Genomic DNA, 17893 nt, shown 5'->3' with positions numbered 1-17893 from the left:
ATCACTCAAGCTGTAACTTCTCGTACACTGAAGTCATCAATTGCGATAGCATATTAGTAGACAGCTATACAAATAAGCCACTTTAGTTTTATCGGTCATATAAACTTGCAAACATTCGCTTATTAACTAAATTAGCACGCACAGTGTCACGCGTGCACAAGCCAACATGAACACATCTCGCTCGATGACCGCGAAAACTTGCTGTTCAAACACTGGAGTGAGTAAGTCCGGGATCAGCAGCGAGCGAATTGACATTCGTGCTGCCTCTCGCTGCAACCTGAACTAAACCTCGAAAGCATAGCGCATACAAAGCTACCGGGACTCGGCGCACCTTGTCCACGTCACAGATCGTTTGCAAGATAACGCGCCCGCGCGGCCGCGCCGCAAACACCAGCCGCCGAAGTTGAACGCCTCCCCCTCCCTCACCTGCCCCCCCCCCCTTTCCTCGCGCGCGCGAGATTATTGAGCAGCAATCGTCGGCTGACCCTCGCAAGCTTTCACGCGCACGTTAAGCATACGGCGCGCGGAGACAATGTTATCGTTTGGACTTTATATGGAACATCACGGTGACAGCGACGGCAGAAATGCACTTGGAGCGTCCATATAACTGCAATAGCAATCAAAGGAAGGTGCAGAAATTAGGAAGCATTGTTTCGACGAATTTGTCACTAAAACATGCGCACCAAAGATAGGCAGTCGCCATATGAAAGGACACGTCGTTTATGCAGAAAAATAACGTTTGGCTACACTGCGAGTGCGTAAGCGGCCATCAGGACACAGAAGACAAAGGAAGCACCTGCAAACCTTCGGTGAAAAAGGCCACGGAGACTTAACCCTGACGGGTCAGCACCGTTTCCTTCTGCTTGTTACAAAGAAATGCGAACGTGGTGGATGCACCACTAAAGAAATAACAGCTGAAATAATGCAAGAAAAAGAAATCAGAATAAAGCTAGCATCTATATAGTTTCTCAAGATCCCGTATCGGAGCTATATGACACCAAACCGCGCCATTCTTTCGATAATGATCACATGGCAATGCGTGATACAACAATGCCCTGATTGCCGGTTTTGATTCCAGGAAACAACTGGGTCGGAGAAAGACGGCCTCCACAAATTGCTCCCTTGAAGCACACAGGCCGTGTTCACGTACTGCGAGCTCTATGTCAGGCTGGCCAGTGCTCATCGCGGAGCGCAGAACGTGACAAATTGCAGGGGGGACGGGGGAAGCACCCAACGAGCGATCGCTTACTTGCTCAGAGTCGCGAAGCTGGCACAGCAGTTCGCACGGGTCGTTGGGCTGGTCCCGGCAAGATTTTCCCAATAGACTCTGCACTCAAGGTCCGCGCCCTGCATCCCGTGGACATTGAGCTGGCGTGTGTGACGAACGCGCCCTCCCTTCCCCTAACGGCGCGATGCGCCAGCGATCCCCACGAGCTGAAACAAGGCCACAGTAGCCCGACGCGTCCCCGAGCACGTTCGCCTTAAATGAAGTGGCCTGTCACACAAAAGGACGCTCGCTTCAAAGCGGGGCGAATTATTCGTCCAAATACGTACCTAAAGTGCAACCTCAGCCCGTAGCAGCTTCGGCGGAGCCAAAGCGAGGTTCCCCTTTCCTTCCGGCGGATACTGAGTGATTTAAGCTGTCCTAGGAGCTCTAGAATTTAATTATAGGTTTTGTTTTAACCGACGGAAGGGACCTACAAAAAACATGGAAATCACTTAGTGAAAGTCGCAGGTTAGCCCGAAAGGCGAAGCATCGATTGCGATAGTAAATTAGTGGACAGCCGTATAATCTTGCAAACATAGGCATACTAACTAAGTTAACAAACTTGCTGTCCCGCGCGCAAAAGCAAACATGAACACATGTCATCCGATGACCGCGGAAACTCGCTGTCAAAACGCTGGTGTAAGGAAACGCGGCAGCAGCAGCGAGCGAAGTGGCATTCGTGCTGTATATCGCTTCAGCGCAAAGTGAACGCCGAGAACACACAGCACGCACAAAGCTACCAGCCGCCGGCGCACCTAGACTCTGCCCGCTTTCGTCTCTTTCGCTGGGGCGAGATTGAGCCGCGACTGTCGGCTCCCATCACACGCATTCACTGGCACATACAGCGTAGGGCGCACGGCGACTGTCTTATCACCCTTGGACTTTATGCCGAACCTCACAGCGACAACGATGCCGACGGTAGAAATGCGCTTGAAGTGTCTATATAGTTGCTCTCGTAATAATGAAACGCGCTTCCATTTGATAATATAATGCGCCCTGATTTCATACATGCTCAACGCAACAATACATGCCGCACAAGAAAGATGCGATCAGCGTTTTTCTCTTACATCGTATACATCACAGCGATGCTTCGGGCAAAAAGAAAGAAATAACATTGAACCCTGCCACTGCTTTCAAATCGTCTTTAAAACCTCATCATCAAGCAGCAAGGGTACCAGGCAGTGTACGTCTACTAGAGCAGTGAGGGTGTAGTACTCACAATACGCCACAGTGGCACAGGCTCGGACTTAAGAACTGCGCATTCACCACTAAAGAAACTAGCTTACGTAACTATTGTACGGCCACAAATTGAGTACGCCTCATGTATATGGTCTCCTCATCAAAAATACCTCATCGAACTCCTGGAAAGCATCCAGAATAGAGCGAGCCGTTTCATTTCAAAAAAATTATAGTAACCAGTCGAGTGTAACCGAAATAAAAGTCGATCTCTCGTTGCGACCACTAACTACTCGCCGCGATATTGCCCTTGTATTATTATTTCATACATTCATTCACACAGGTGGCCTAACCTTATCAAATCTGAAGAAAGCATCCTCGACGTCACTAAGACTGAATAATCAGTTCAGCTACAGCCGAATTTATGGCAACACACACGCTTTTAATTTTTCAGCTTTGCCCCGTGCGGTCCGTTTATGGAACGCTCTACCAGATAACATCGCTTGCCAATCTAAACACAGTGCATTTCGCAATCTTCTAATCGATCAATATGCCGTTTCAAACGTCTAACGCGTCTAGCGTTTCTTTTAATTTCTTTCCCGTATTTTTCTACATGTTAATAAAAGAAATTCAGTGACCCTAATTTTTTCCTATACTTACTACTGCATACATGCAAAAACGTTTATAATGTTGTTATGCTATTATGTTATTGTGTTTACCGTTTATTGTTCTTGCTCTACATATTGTATTTGCTAATGTCGTAATAATTTTCCATGGTGCGTGTATATTCCTTTCATTATACTGATGTTTCTTTTTCCCGATTCCTTACTAATATGTTACCGTATTTCCCCCCTTACACAATGCTTTCTCGAAGGCCTGTAAGGTACATGTAAATAAATAAATAATAAGTTTCTCACACGTTATCGGAACACACACACACCCCAACTCACACACAAACTTACGCCCACCCTATTGCCAGCGTACCAAGAATGAATGCATGGGCGAACACTAGAATCATTGCGCCCTGCACCGACAACACACGAGTGCTCGGAGCTGAACGTTTCGTGACGGTCCACCGAGTAAGCTAGTGAATAGCGATAATACATCTTTGCTGCAAGCTATTACAAAGTACAGACCGTCTACTTTGAAAGCCTTGTGCACAGCAAGAAGAAATATAGCGCAACTCAGCACACGGGCAAGCGATCAGGCCTAAAATAAACAATCGGATAGTGACCGCACAGAAGCACTTGCTTTAAAGCAAGGAAAAGATTTACCAATACTTGCAGAAGATCTCGCAGATATATATATTTCTGGCAAATCAGCAGGAGTGGCGAACCCTTTATCATCTGAATCATTCCATACGATGGATACGCCATTCACCTTTCGTGAGTTGGATTTGACGCTTAGCAAATTAGGAAGACGCTGTGCTGTGAGTCTCAATTACATCAGCAATGAAATGCTGAAAAATCTGCCATACGAGCAAAGAAGAGCCCTTCTCGACATATTTAATCGTTTCTGGAGCACAAGAGCGATCCCGGAAGCGTGGAAACGAGCATGGGTGGTGTCAGTGCTCAAGTTTGAAAAGGATCCTGCGAACTTTGCCTCATATCGGCCAGTATTGCTAACATCATGCGTATCAAAGTTGATGGAAAGACTAATATGCACGATGTTAACGGGGTATCTTGAGCAAGGAAGTAGACTGCCATCGTGTATGACCAGATTTCGTCCATGGTTGAGTTCCCAGGACATTGTCTTGGACTTACTATATAAGCCACGTCGAGCACCATCGCGTCGACGGCCTTTCTACACTCACCATATTTATGGACGTTGCCTAACAACTGTGTGCTTATACCGGCATCAGCGGACTCCAAGCCATGAGTGTCACTGGAAATTCTCTTCGATTCGTCCATAAATTTCTTAGAAAGCGACCTATTCAGGTTAAGCTCGGAAATATATTGAACGAAAAGCGACGCATTTCCCTTGGCGTCCTAGAAGGGAGTGTCCTATCTCCCTTGATTTCTAGCGTTGTCATGACCAGCATTCCAGACGCACTAGAGGTTGGCTGGACGACATTTAAAATGTCCATCTGCGCAGATGACATCTGCATTTGGATCTCGAGGTACCAACACAAACGTTTGGCCCGCATAGCCCAGGGCGCAATCTCCGTCATAGATCGCCACTTATTGACGCTTGGCCTATCTTTATGAGCGGAAAAATCTGCCTTCATGCTTTTCCCGGGAGGTAGTCGGAAGTCAACGCGCCTGACACTCAATATCAGAGGCCATCTAATTCGTTGGAAACTAGTGTTAGATTCCTGAGCATCACTATCGACAGCAAGCTACTATGGCAAGGCCCAGTTGAAAGTGCCGTGGCTGCATCAGTGCAGAGTCCACGCACTTCATGTCATGGCAGGTGTACATTGGGAAAACAATCCTATGTCGATGCTTAAACTGAACGCTGCACTGATAACAAGCCGCATTCTCTGTCAGCTCCAGCTGATATCACCATCACCGTGTGAATTCGAGCGCTTGGAGGCAGTGCACAGGAAGAGACTTCGCTTGGCGATGGGAGTTCCTCAGGCGGCTTCAAACAAGAAGGTTAGTAATGAAACAGACGAGTCGTGTGTAAAAATGCTGAAAGATATCTGCAGCGGCTCCACAGCCACCGTAGTCCTCCAAAATGAAAGCAACAAAATCTCAATAAAGAAAAGCGTCAGGCAGGAAGATACAATCTCTCCAATGCTATTCACAGCGTGTTTACAGGAGGTATTCAGAGACCTGGATGGGAAAGAATTGGGGATAAGAGTTAATGGAGAATAACCTAGTAACTTGCGATTCGCTGATGATATTGCCTTGCTCAGTAACTCAGGGGACCAACTGCAATGCATGCTCACTGACCTGGAGAAGCAAAGCAGAAGAGTGGGTCTAAAAATTATTCTGCAGAGAACTAAAGTAATGTTTAACAATCTCGGAAAAGAACAGCAGCTTACGATAGGTAGCGAGGCACTGGAAATGGTAAGGGAATACATCTGCTTAGGACAGGTAGTGACTGCAAATCCGGATCATGAGACTGAAATAGTCAGGAGAATAAGAATGGGCTGGGGTGCGTTTGGCAGGCATTCTCAGATCATGAACAGCAGGTTGCCATTATCCCTCAAGAGAAACGTGTATAACAGCTGTGTCTTACGAGTACTCACGTACGGGGAAGAAACCTGGAGGCTTACGAAAAGGGTTCTACTTAAATTGAGGACGACGCAATGAGCTATCGAAAGAAGAATTATAGGTGTAACGTTAAGGTATAAAAAAAGAGCAGGTTGGGTGAGGGAACAAACGCGAGTTAATGACATCTTAGTTGAAATGAATAAAAATAAATGGGCATGGGCAGGACATGTGATGTGGAGGGAAGACAACCGATGGTGATTAAGGGTTACGGACTGAATTCCAAGGGAAGGGAAGCGTAGCAGGGGGCGGCAGAAAGTTAGGTGGGCGGATGAGATTAAGAAGTTTGCAGGGACAACATGGCCACAATTAGTACATGACCGGGGTAGTTGGAGGGTAGTTGGGCGTAACCAGGCTGCTGCTGCTGCTGCTGCTGCTGCTGCTGCTGCTGCTGCTGCTGCTGCTGCTGCTGCTGCTGATGATGATGATGATGATGATGATGATGATGATGATTGTAGCATAGCGTTTCAAAGCCACCTACAAGTGTACACAGACGGGTCGGTGTGTGCACAAACAGATAGCTGCGCAGTGAAATTCTGCATACCCTTCCTTCATGTGTCATGGTCTGGCCGGCCAGATCACGTAGTTTCGTCTACAGCAGTAGAGAGTGCCGCAATAACCGCGGCGTTGCGAACACTACGCACCTATTTCACACGTGACGTCATGGTAATGATGGACTCAAAGTCATCGTTGCAGCAATTACACCATGGGCTACCTTGAAAGAAATTTACAAGGCAATGTCTGGCACTGATTAAACTTCCAATGAGCAAGAGATTTTACGTAAAATTTCAATACAGCCCATCCCACGTAGAAAGTGAAGGAAATGAAAAACCTGACCCTCGAGGCCTACTAAGTCACTTCAACTGAGACATCCCGGCAAATTGCCCAGACTTCCCAGAACTTTATTTCTTGCTCTCACCCATGCTATGGCAATGTAACGCGTTACCAAAGGACCCTCTCTGCCGTGAGTCCGAATGGGAAGAAGCCCTCAAAAGCCGGACCTCAAACTCCAACTCAAGGCCGTCCAGAGGGACCAAGAACTGGCGGAGCGTCACCATGTTCCCGTCCCGACTTGGACGTCACCTACGGCTTCGGCCGGAGGAGCTCCCCGAGTGGGATCTCCAACGGCTTAAAACTCCTCAGGACCTCAATAAAGTTCTTTACTGACTGATTAGCACGCCTATCACTGACATGTGTCCCAAAAATGAGAGCGACAAGGGGAAAGAGAAAATCAGAAGGCAGGGAGGTTAACCAGAATAACGTCCGGTTGGCTACCCTACACCGGGAGAATAGGAAAGGAAAAAAGAAAGATGACAGGGAGAGAGAGGAGGGAAGGGAAGAAGGAAATTAGCGGTGAGTTCGCTGACACGTGTGGTCTTATAGAAATTGCATTAATAGTCCCAGATGTTCGCACAAGCCCTTCGTCCTCAAGAAGCACAAAAGCGCTTTCACCGCTTTATGGGCCGACGAGCGATGGGGGCGGTGTTCCAGCAGCACCTGCACAGAAAGAGGCCGATTGCCCAGTTTTTGGAGAGCGTTGGCAAGTTCTTGTCTTTCTGAGGCATATCGTGGACAGTGGCACCCTACGTGGTCGATATTTTCTTCGGTGCCGCAGACATCGCATGCTGCGTTGTCGGGCACTCCAATTAATGTAGAGTATGCCTTTGTGAAGGCAACTCCTAACCAAAGGTGACAGAGAAGCGTAGCTTCACATCGAAGAAGTCCGTGTGGACGTCGCAGTTGCAGTGAGGGGTTTAATCGATGCAGTCGTGTAAGTCGTAAGTGAGAGACTGCTTGCCAGGTGTCGAAGCTGCCGTCTGGCATCTGTCCTCGAAAGCGGAATTGTAACACTGTGCTCTTCTTGATGTGCTCTGCTAGCAGCGTCATCGGCGGAATCATTGCCACTGATTCCACAATGGCCAGGTACCCATTGAAAAATAACCTCGTAACCTTTTTGTTGGACGTGATGGTGAAGTTTCACGAGTTCGTATGTCGATTGGTCATGACATCCGCGTCGGAGAACTGACTGCGTGCACTGTAATGCCGGTTTTGAATCACAACACAGCCCATTTTCTAGGTCTTTCAGAATCAATGAATTCCAGTGCATGACTCAGAGCCGTTAGTTCTGCCGCCGTTGAGATCGTGACATGCGATGTCTTGAACCACAGTGTTATTCCTCGCGTTGGTATAACCACCGCACCACCAGAACTGGACGACGTAGTAAATCCATCGGTATAGATGTGCACGTGGTTGCTGTACTTTTCGTGCAAAAGAAGTAAGCTCAGCTATATTAGAGCAGGTGCCGGTAGATCTGTCTTCTGTAGTCCTCTCAGTCCAGGGCCCCACCCTTCCTTCAAATCTTTTCCAATGCAATAAAGTTTCTATCTATCTGTAGTCCTGGAATCATTATATGTACTTGTGGACGGCTCAAACACCACGGAGGAAACGCTGGCTTAACCGCAGGTGCGTACCCTGAAGTAAACGATGCACGATGTTCACTGACAGTAGCGCTAAATGCCGAGCAGGGCCTTGCAGCAGTGAGGCTAGCCAGGTGGTGGGAAGGCGTCCTAGCATAATGTCTGAGATGCATACGCATTGTGTCAACGGTAATGTGCGTCGTGATTTGGTAATCCTGCGCAAGGACAATGGTTTGAGCCGTTGATGCACTGTGTGGTAAGCCAATACATATCTTAAGGGTTTGGGCTTGAATGCCCTGAATCGTACGCAGGTTAGTGTTGCAGGTGCTGGATATTGCAGGCAGGCTGTACCGCAGGAATTCAAAGAACAATGTCATGTACAGCTGTAACATAGCATGTATAGAGACTCCCCAACTTTTTCCTGCAAGGAACCTGAATAGGTGACAGATAGCAGTCAGCCACTTTTTCGCGTAATTCACGTGCAGACTCCAAGACAGGTCTCTGTCAATTACGACTCCCAACAACCTGTGACATCTGCTGTATAGTATAAGTTGTCCGTTAATAGATATGCCGTAAGCCGACATCGGCTTCCTCGTGAATGCCACCATTGCGCACTTTCCGCATGAAATTTCAAGTCCTTTTTGATGAAGGTAGCAAGATGTCATTGTGGCTGCCTTCTGAAGCTGAGCGCGAAGCTGAAGTCGTGTTACACCTGATGCCTAAATGCCGCTGTCGTCCACAGAGATGGAAAGTCGTACGGTGCTTGACAGATTGTCAACTAATCCACTGAAGGTCACATTGAAAAGCGTCGCGCTAAGCACTCTTCCTTGAGGCACTCCTCGGCTACCATAATGCTCAGATGTCGGGCCATTTTCTGTGTGCACGTAGAATGATCTCCTCTGTACGTAGTTGCACACCCACATATATTATGCGAAGCATATTACTAGAGCTCAACCCGGCCCCTCAGGCGCGGTGGTGTCGCCTTCAATACCACGTGACACCGTGACGTCACGACAGAGGAGAAACGGGGCTCCAACTCGCGCCGTCGCTCGCGGCGTCGCGGCGGTATATAAGCAGCTGCGCTTGCCTCTGCTAGACACTCACGAGGTGAGATTCCTCCTGGAGACAGAGCTGCTGGTTGGAATGAGAAGCGAAGGTTGCGGCGTGCTACAGAGACTGTTTCTAGGTGGCTTTGCTACGGCGCAGCGACTACGCGCCCCGCATCGGACGCGGTGAGCGTCGAGCAACGCAGCATTCGGCGCGACAACGAAATGTGCGCCTGAGCAAGCGCCGCACGCCTGAGCCGACGCCGACGACACCGGCTTTTCTGCGACACGAGCTCCTTAACGCTGTCGCGTTAAAATAAAGGCTAGTATGCTTCGCATCCTGGGCTTAACCTTAGCTAACCCACAGCCAGTTTTTTTTTTCTTACCACCAAGCCCGACGGCTTCTAACGCGCTAAGAATGGTTTCATGGGTGACATTATCATAAGCCCCTTTAACGTCTAGAAACAGAGCAGCAGGTAGTCGTTTATAGGCCTTTTGGTGTTTTGGTGGTGAGAGCGACAAAAGTTTTTGAGATCCCTAAGGATGCAGTCACTCTTCAATTTGGATGATCCACCAGACTCCAGATGAAGCTTGTGTGACCCATAGACTTATTCGGGGAGAAGCAACGCTGTTGTACCACATCAGAATCAACTCCGCATAAATGAAGTCCGTGAATACATGCGAAGTGCCTCGAGCGGCCAGTCGCGCGGCAAGTCTGCGTCCATTTGCGGCTTCTATCACGTTCGGAAAAACTTTTATGAATCACGTATTGAGCAACAGAAAGTATAGGGAGTTTTCTATGTCGCTCAACAATTTTCTCAATTACACTTTTAAGCTAACTATAATATTTGAGAAGTTGATTAATTTATTAGGGCTAATTATCTAATTAGATGGAATGAAAAAATAATTCGAATATCTCTAAGCCACGGCAACCAACACTACCTTGGTTCTGTCCGGCTACATGGCATTCGCATATTTTTGAACTCTGGCTAAAGTTGACTGGGACACCCTGTATACCCAGTGACATAGATGCTGGTCAGCCCAAGAGCGCAGAGCTCTGAGCAGCCGCAGAGCAGCAACAACCGGTTTCTGCTACGTTGAAAAGCTGATATTTCGATTTTCCTTCTTGTTTATCGCGTTATGTTTTTATGCATATCATGATCCGAGGCACAATGCTTTCACCCAGCCAAAATATCTGCCGTGTTACGTTCTCTGAATAGGAAGAGGCAAATTTTTCAAGCCAGTGCAGTAGAGATAACGCATTTTTTCAGCATTACTAGTGACAGTAAACATCAGTGAATACTTACTAATCACTTAGTAACCACATATTTAAATAAAATCTCCTAATTAACACTTAAGTAGTTAGGGCACATGTAACAAATATGACACTGAAGCCGTTCAGTGATGGAGGCACGTCCACTTGGCAGGAATCCCTGGAATATAGCAGTTGATTTATTCCTCGAATATATATGTAGTGGTGGTTGTTTAATGTGGAAATTGACGCTTACTTCTGCAGCCCGACAGGGAGCACGGCACAGCGTCAGGGGAAGGAGAAGTGCGAAATAAAGAGGAGAGGAAAGGAAGATAAGGGGAAGCAGCAGGAGTCTCGTTCGTTCGTGGAGGAGGCCACTGACGGATTATGTTGCTTAGTGTGTCCGTTGTCGGCATGAAATGATGCTCAAACTTGTTTCGTGTCAGTCTTACGTAAGCAGGTAGGAGCTTTCCCTGCGACTGCGTGCAGCGTGCAAAGCATAGAAAACTTTATTGTACTCATCTCGATGGTGGTACGCTAAAAGCAGATGATGATAGAGATGACAAAGCAGGGTAAAAATGCAGCACATTTGCGCGCAGTACAAATCTGATATACATGTTAAAAACAAAAAAATTATAGCGTACCCGATATCTTTTAGTATCTCTCATAATTGCCTCAAGGCCCAACAAGCCCCCTCCGAAGTTTTTCGGGGGGAGGAGGGAAAGGAGGGCAGGGCCCCTCTCTGGCGATGCCGAAGCCTCCCCCCCCCCCCATTGCCCCGCCATATACTGTCATTACCAGAGTTCTGTTACTTTCATCATTTGAGGTTTCTTTTGAGCTACCTCTTTCTTTTAACTTAAAATTTTGTTGTGGCTAAAGGCTTACAGCATCACTGTTGGCGCGGACATGCACGGCTTTTAATTCGCACTTTCGGTTTATTTCTGCAAATCCTGACAATTGGAGTGCATGCGCGTTAGAGGCATTAGCGGCGGCAATCTCATCCGTGGATTTTTACTTCAACATTCTTTTTTTTTTCACTCTGAACACTATGCACAGGCACAATAAATTTAAATGTACACACAGGGCAAAGTTTATAATATTTTTTAACGAGGAGGAAGTAGCCAAACAAGAATTGTTTCTAAAGGTATAGATAGCCTATGCCTAGAGAATGAATACGTTGCTGTATGTTCACCTTGCTTCTAATTTCTTTGTGTGCTATTTTAACCGTGAAAAACAGAAACCTTCAGAATGCAGTGACCCCTTCTGCAGAGTCTTATCAACGGCGTGTGACCTGCGCGTCAATGATATGTCTCAGTATTGCTTCTCTTCCGCGTAGGCAATGCTAACGATTCATGAAAAGAAAAAAGCTCTTAAAATAATCTACAGCAGTTATTAGGGATGAAAACATGGCCACTTGCATGCAAAGGTCATAAATATGCATAATTCATTCAGTAACCGCAACGAGACTACGTTGGATTCACTCGAAATTAGACTCAAGAACAGCCATGCGCAGCAGCGCTTATACTCGGACTTACAGCAAAAAAGAGAAAAAGAAGAGACGCTGGAGTTTCACTGGAAAGGCGAAGAAGTATTAGCAACAGCGAAACGAAGTATACGACAATTCTTCAAAGTGAACAATGAACAATTCTTCGAGGTCACACTAAGTTACCTCAAGTGCAATTGTCAGTAATAGGCATTATATATATATATATATATATATATATATATATATATATATATATATATATATATATTACTGTAAATGCTCTGAGGCTCTCTGGTCCATCGCTAGCAAGAGTTGTAAAAACTTAATTATTGTATTTCTGCTAGAGTAGATGCTGCATTTACGCCACCATGACTTTCTTCATTTAGAGTACCTGCCGCCCAGCAGACAGAGTGCGCGTGTGGGGTGGCGCGCGTGCAAATTTTACTATAATGCTGAGCAGAGGCGAGGTTGTATTAATGTATGTATGTACGGACACATCGAATCCTTTATGCAAGTAAACACCACGCAATTCACACGGCGTTTAAATTTCGTGCAAGTTGTAGCCTACAAGAGCTCGGCGGCCGCTGAAGAAATAAGTAAATACGAAAGAGGCAACCGAGGATACAAGAAACGCGCATAAAGAAGGAAATATGCGCTATTGTTGCACATGGCGTTGAAAGCAGCGTACGCATTGTAAGTGAATGGGATGTGGCGACGCACACTGAATGCTTGCGCTGTCGGCCACTGTGCACATGTTGAGCATTTTGCGCCAATTATGAATGTTAAGATGCAATTACCCAGCGAAAAGGAACTATCAAACCTGCTAGTGGCAACTCAGTACTTGTGACAGTTGGGTGCAAACCCCTATGTCCGGCGCATTCGTTCTGTTCGTGTCAGCATACAACCGTGTGGATAGGTTAATCAAGTGTATAAACTTTAAGGAGACATGAAAACACACCGACACCGCAGTGTTACCCCAGATATTTGTCTCGCACTTTGTCCTGATTCAATGGCCGTGGAGAAGTTCAGAATATCATGTCACGCTGACGGCAGCGTCGGCATCTTCAATGGCGGAGTACGTGTCTGTAACACCCAGCATTCCTTCGTTACTCCACTTGTATTTTCCCAACAAGTTGGCTGCACATGTCAGGAAAACGGTTTTCTTTTCCAATTAATTACATTAATTTCAGCTCTTTGTCGAGACAGAAGCTGGAGCATTGTGGACTATTGATTCCCTACACTTTAAGAAAGAATCTTGTGACTTCAGTGGCTTTTTATGTAATGGTTTTCTTCGGCAGATTTCTCTTATTTCCTATGATCCCTCCCGCCGAGTGGGTGATCACGGCGCCAGCGGGGGCTCAGCTTCGTGCGCGCCAATTATGAATGGCGAAAAACGCGGCAAATTACAATAATAAGTTATCACAACATACCACCCCGAAAATACTGTAGTGGACAGAAATCCCCAGGGTGCGTGACCTACAACGAGGTCTTTGGCTTTACGATCGGCGGCAGATCGTTTCTTTCTTTTTATTTCTTTTTTCTTCTTTTTTTTGCGTAGTCTTATATACGGGTGCATGTACACGTCGTATTAAACGGTACTTGCACTCACCTGTATACTGTGGCGAACAGACAAAAGTGAGCGAAACGACGGTGCATTGCATATCAGTGTTGGGAAGGAAAAGGCATGCGTTCATGCATGGATCGAGGAAGCCAAACTGGAGATAACGCTTTTTCTTGTATGTAATAACCACCCATTTTATGAACATTGCCCAATGGTAGGTATGCAAATGCTGTGAGTTGTCAGGAAAGCAAAACAATCCGAAAATTATGAGGATCCAACGGAATACGGCAATCAGTGGAACTGACGCTTCTTAATTTAGGTGCTTGTGTTATTAATGTTCATTTCTTCTTGACGTTTTGAGATGATACATTATTGTAAATAATGCTACCTTATGTGACTGCCATGTTTACATTATGTAGATGCTATTTTGATGTCTAGCATGTGATAATATTCCTTTTTTTTCAATTAATATACAGTAATGAATGAATGAAGCATCAATAAACGCTGCTATTCGCAGCCCCGAATGTGACACACCGAGTGTAGCTGCTTGCATGATCAACCTTGTGCCTGTAGTGGTGAGGTCGACATCTCATGCTGCCACGGCACTGAGCCGGGTTAATATTTCTCACCAATACAGTGCACTTTCAATATGGTTACTTCGGGTTTATTATATGCAGATTTGGAAACCACTTCCACAGAGAAAACCCATGTGCAGGTCGTCGCCCTGAAACCTATATGAAAGGCAATGGCCAACCGGAGTGTTTGAACGACGCCGTCGTAATGAACGCAAAAGCCAAGCAGCAGTTCTCGTCGCTCATTCAGCTCAAGCAGAAAGATAGCAAACTATAAATCTGTAACGGCTGGAGGGCGCCGGTGAGAGTAAACACTTAAATGGCTCTCGAGAGTAGGCCATCGAGCACATTTGTCTTTGCAACCTATATCAGGATCTCAAGCTCAAACAGTCTACTTCACGGGGAGAACGTGGCATACGTACGCTTTTCAGGAAACCCTAGTACAGCAAGAACAACGTTTCCCTTCGAAGAAGTAAAACAACGAAGAAGCAACCATTTTCTCTTTCAGCGCCAAGCTTTCGCCGCCTGGCTGTTATAGAGGAATGCAACGCCCCTGTGACCTGCGCCGTCCGTAATGGCAAAGGATACCCTCTCTGACTTCAGTGTAAGCAAGCCAAGAGTAGAGAAAAAAAAAGTGAGGTGGAAAATGGATATGTTGCGAACACGACGCAGGCATCCGTGCCATGCCCCTTCCAATGCGTTTAAACTTTTTTCCCGGTACAGCTTTTAATAAAATTGGTGGCCGTTACTCCCGTTTTTTTTTTCGATGCTCTCAGTGGCAAACTACAGTGGTACAGAGTTCAACAACATATACCCAACGATACGCCAACACCGCAAGCTATTTCTCTGGTTGTGGCACAATGCCTACTTCCCGTGCATGCTGCCAGCAGATCAGTATACCATATCGCAAGCTTTTGAATTTCTGGACCCCTTCCTCACATCACAGCACTATCAACTTTTCCATTGGATGATTGGCAACAATAGCAAAAAGCAAGCTAGCCACGGCCACACTTGCGCAAGCCGTGCCACTGTTCCGAAGCCTCGGGGCCGAACTCGATGTGGCAGTTCTGCCGCTGCTTCTGTGCGACGATCGGTAGAGGGAAAGAGAGCCCTTTGCAAAACTTAATGAAAGAAACGCAGCGACCACCGAATTGTGCAACTGGGGCATCTGATCCCCATAGTGGCATCGATCAGCGACGGCAGGAGACTGACGGCCAGCTTTCCTGGAATATCGTCAACAAATCGGACCAGCTGTCCAAACCGACGCACATGCATTACGTGTCTTCTACCGACCCGTAACGGCTGCGCACAGTGCATTAGTTCATCTCTCTTACAGACCCCATCCACGCCAGCTCACGTGCGACGGAGCCGGTTGCCCAGCGGCTCTTTCTGCCTGCTTCCGTCTCGGCGACTCGGAAGTGTCGGAACGCTCGAGCGACTCCGGAATTGCAACACCGACGTGTATGATCACTGCATGTAGCGCTGGTGCCCTTGACACAGGGATCCTTCGGAGGCGGGTGTTGCCGGGCGCCGCCTATACTGCCGGACAAAGAGTACACACACACACACACACGCATGTATATATATATATATATATATATATAAGCGACGGCTTCGAGCATGGTTGCCGCCATGCGAAAGATAATAACTTTTTTTAATTATGGGGTTTTACGTGCCAAAACCACTTTCTGATTATGAGGCACGCAGTAGTGGAGGAATCTGGGAATTTCGACCACTTGGGGTTCTTTAGCGTGCACCTAAATCTAAGTACACGGGCGTTTTCGCATTTCGCCCCCATCTAAATGCGGCCGCCGTGGCCAGGGATTCAGTCCCGCGACCTCGTGCTCAGCAGCCCAACACCATAATAACTTTTAGACGTCAACTCTCTTTCACTTTATGAATTCATTGACTTCCCTTTCTTTGCTTGCTTATATTGCACTGATGCACTGATGAAGCGTGACGACAATAAGTTGTTTCATCTCTTACAGCGACCACTACTCATAGCACATCTCGAAAGAAAAAAATATGAATGGTTACTGGCGCTAATATAATGAAGAATAATGCTCTTGATTTATCCACACCAAAATAACGAAAGCTCACGCAGGTAGCGAAATGCAGTCTGCCCGTGTTCCATTATACTCGGCACCGTTACGGATGCAAAAGAAGCATGGTCGAAAAGCCATTAAGGACGTGCCTGTTCTATATTGACAGGTTGTCATGACAGTGAATAGAACATTCGGGCGCTGGTAAAGGATTTAACTCTTTTATTTGGCGAACTTCTGCGCAGCGAAGCAAACAACACAGAAAACTCATCGAAAGCAGCGAGCACAGACATTGATCATGGAACTGTGATCTACGAGTTAGGCGCATTGGCTATTTATACACGGGGTCCTTTGTTATCGGGTTTTATATTTTTTTGAAATTCGAGAGTAAAACTCGGGTGTTATTTCTGAAGGCGAAATCTGGTAAGAAATCGGACTTATCTTGTCCAAATCTTTGCAGCCCGAACTTTTGTATTTTTCTGGCAGGTTACAAACAATTAACAGGATCATTGGTCTCCTTCTAGACTCAAGCGTTCTATTTTAAACAATCGAAAACACTCACAGGAACTTCTTATGGGAAGGAGAACGACTCGCAAGTCATGTGGCGAACTCACCTCGACAAATTCTCGTTTTCAGCCATTATTAATACATTTAAAAGAAACGAGATTACTGAATGCAACAAATAGAGGCTGTTTTTTGTTATTTATACACACACGTATGTGATTCGCGCGAGGTGTGACACTTTCTTTTATCTTACAAGCCCTTGTTGACGTACATTATTATGTGCCTTTCTGAGCATTTCTGTGTCAATCCTAGACCTGTCGGGCCTTTCGTGCTTGTCTTTTGTCATTTTGCTTTAGTGATTCCCAGTGTATACTCTCTAGAACGAAATTATATAATCGAACTATACCAGTAAATCACTCTTTCTGAAGTATTTGGGTAAACATCCTCTCGGCGTCACATCTACCATTCGCAGTGCAGAGCAACGCCAGCACTGTGTTAATTTGCTTCTGATAGGACGTTATCGATGTGTAGGTGTAATCGAGGTGCGGCACATGCAATGCAATGTATCATTGTTGTATTCGTGCAAGCGTAGCTACTAAAAAAGCAACAGGCTTTCGTTCCCTCAACGACGTCAGGCGCTGAATGTATTACTTACATATGTGCGTCTTTCCCTTAAGTGTCAAGCGAAAAGGATGCATGTACCATAGTCAAATATTAATGACATGGCAAAATGTGACCACATGCTCAAAATAGGTAGGACTGCGTTCATTAGTTCAATTATCATTTCTTTAATTCAATTACTAAGTACAAGCAATTTCCCCTATGTTGTCTGTCCTTGGTGTCTTTGTTTGTTGGCTTCTTACGATTTCATCAGTTTTGTAACACTTGTACTTATTACTGCAATTTCCGAAAGGTCCAACATCGGGGAGACATCAGGTTTAATCCGATTTCCATACGTTTTGTTCAGGGTGTTCATATCGGGAAATATCGGGCTTTACCAAAGCCACCTAGAAAAAACAAAAAGGCCTCCGCACGCCGGTGTTACGTCATGCTAGTCGGATCGGTCAGATGGGCCGGACAGTCGACACCGTCGGCGTCTCCGCGCCTGGGTTCGTTGCGCTCGCAGGGTGCCTCTTTGCGCGTCGCGGTTACTATGGCTTCGGAAAATTAGTGCTGTCCTTCAAGTGACAGCAACCTAGCAATGCATATGCTTCGGTCCCAAGCAAGACACGTATAGCTGACGCAAAAAATAAGGCGGGGGGGCACCGGTTCACTGCAGTCAACACCACTAGAGTAGGCAACATTATTGTATACTTTCTTTAGATTACTTGACTGGTTACATTGTTTTTTGC

The sequence above is a fragment of the Dermacentor albipictus genome, chromosome 1 (assembly GCF_038994185.2).
Source record: "Dermacentor albipictus isolate Rhodes 1998 colony chromosome 1, USDA_Dalb.pri_finalv2, whole genome shotgun sequence".
Lineage (NCBI taxonomy): Eukaryota > Metazoa > Arthropoda > Arachnida > Ixodida > Ixodidae > Dermacentor > Dermacentor albipictus.
This window is presented reverse-complemented; position numbering follows the sequence as displayed.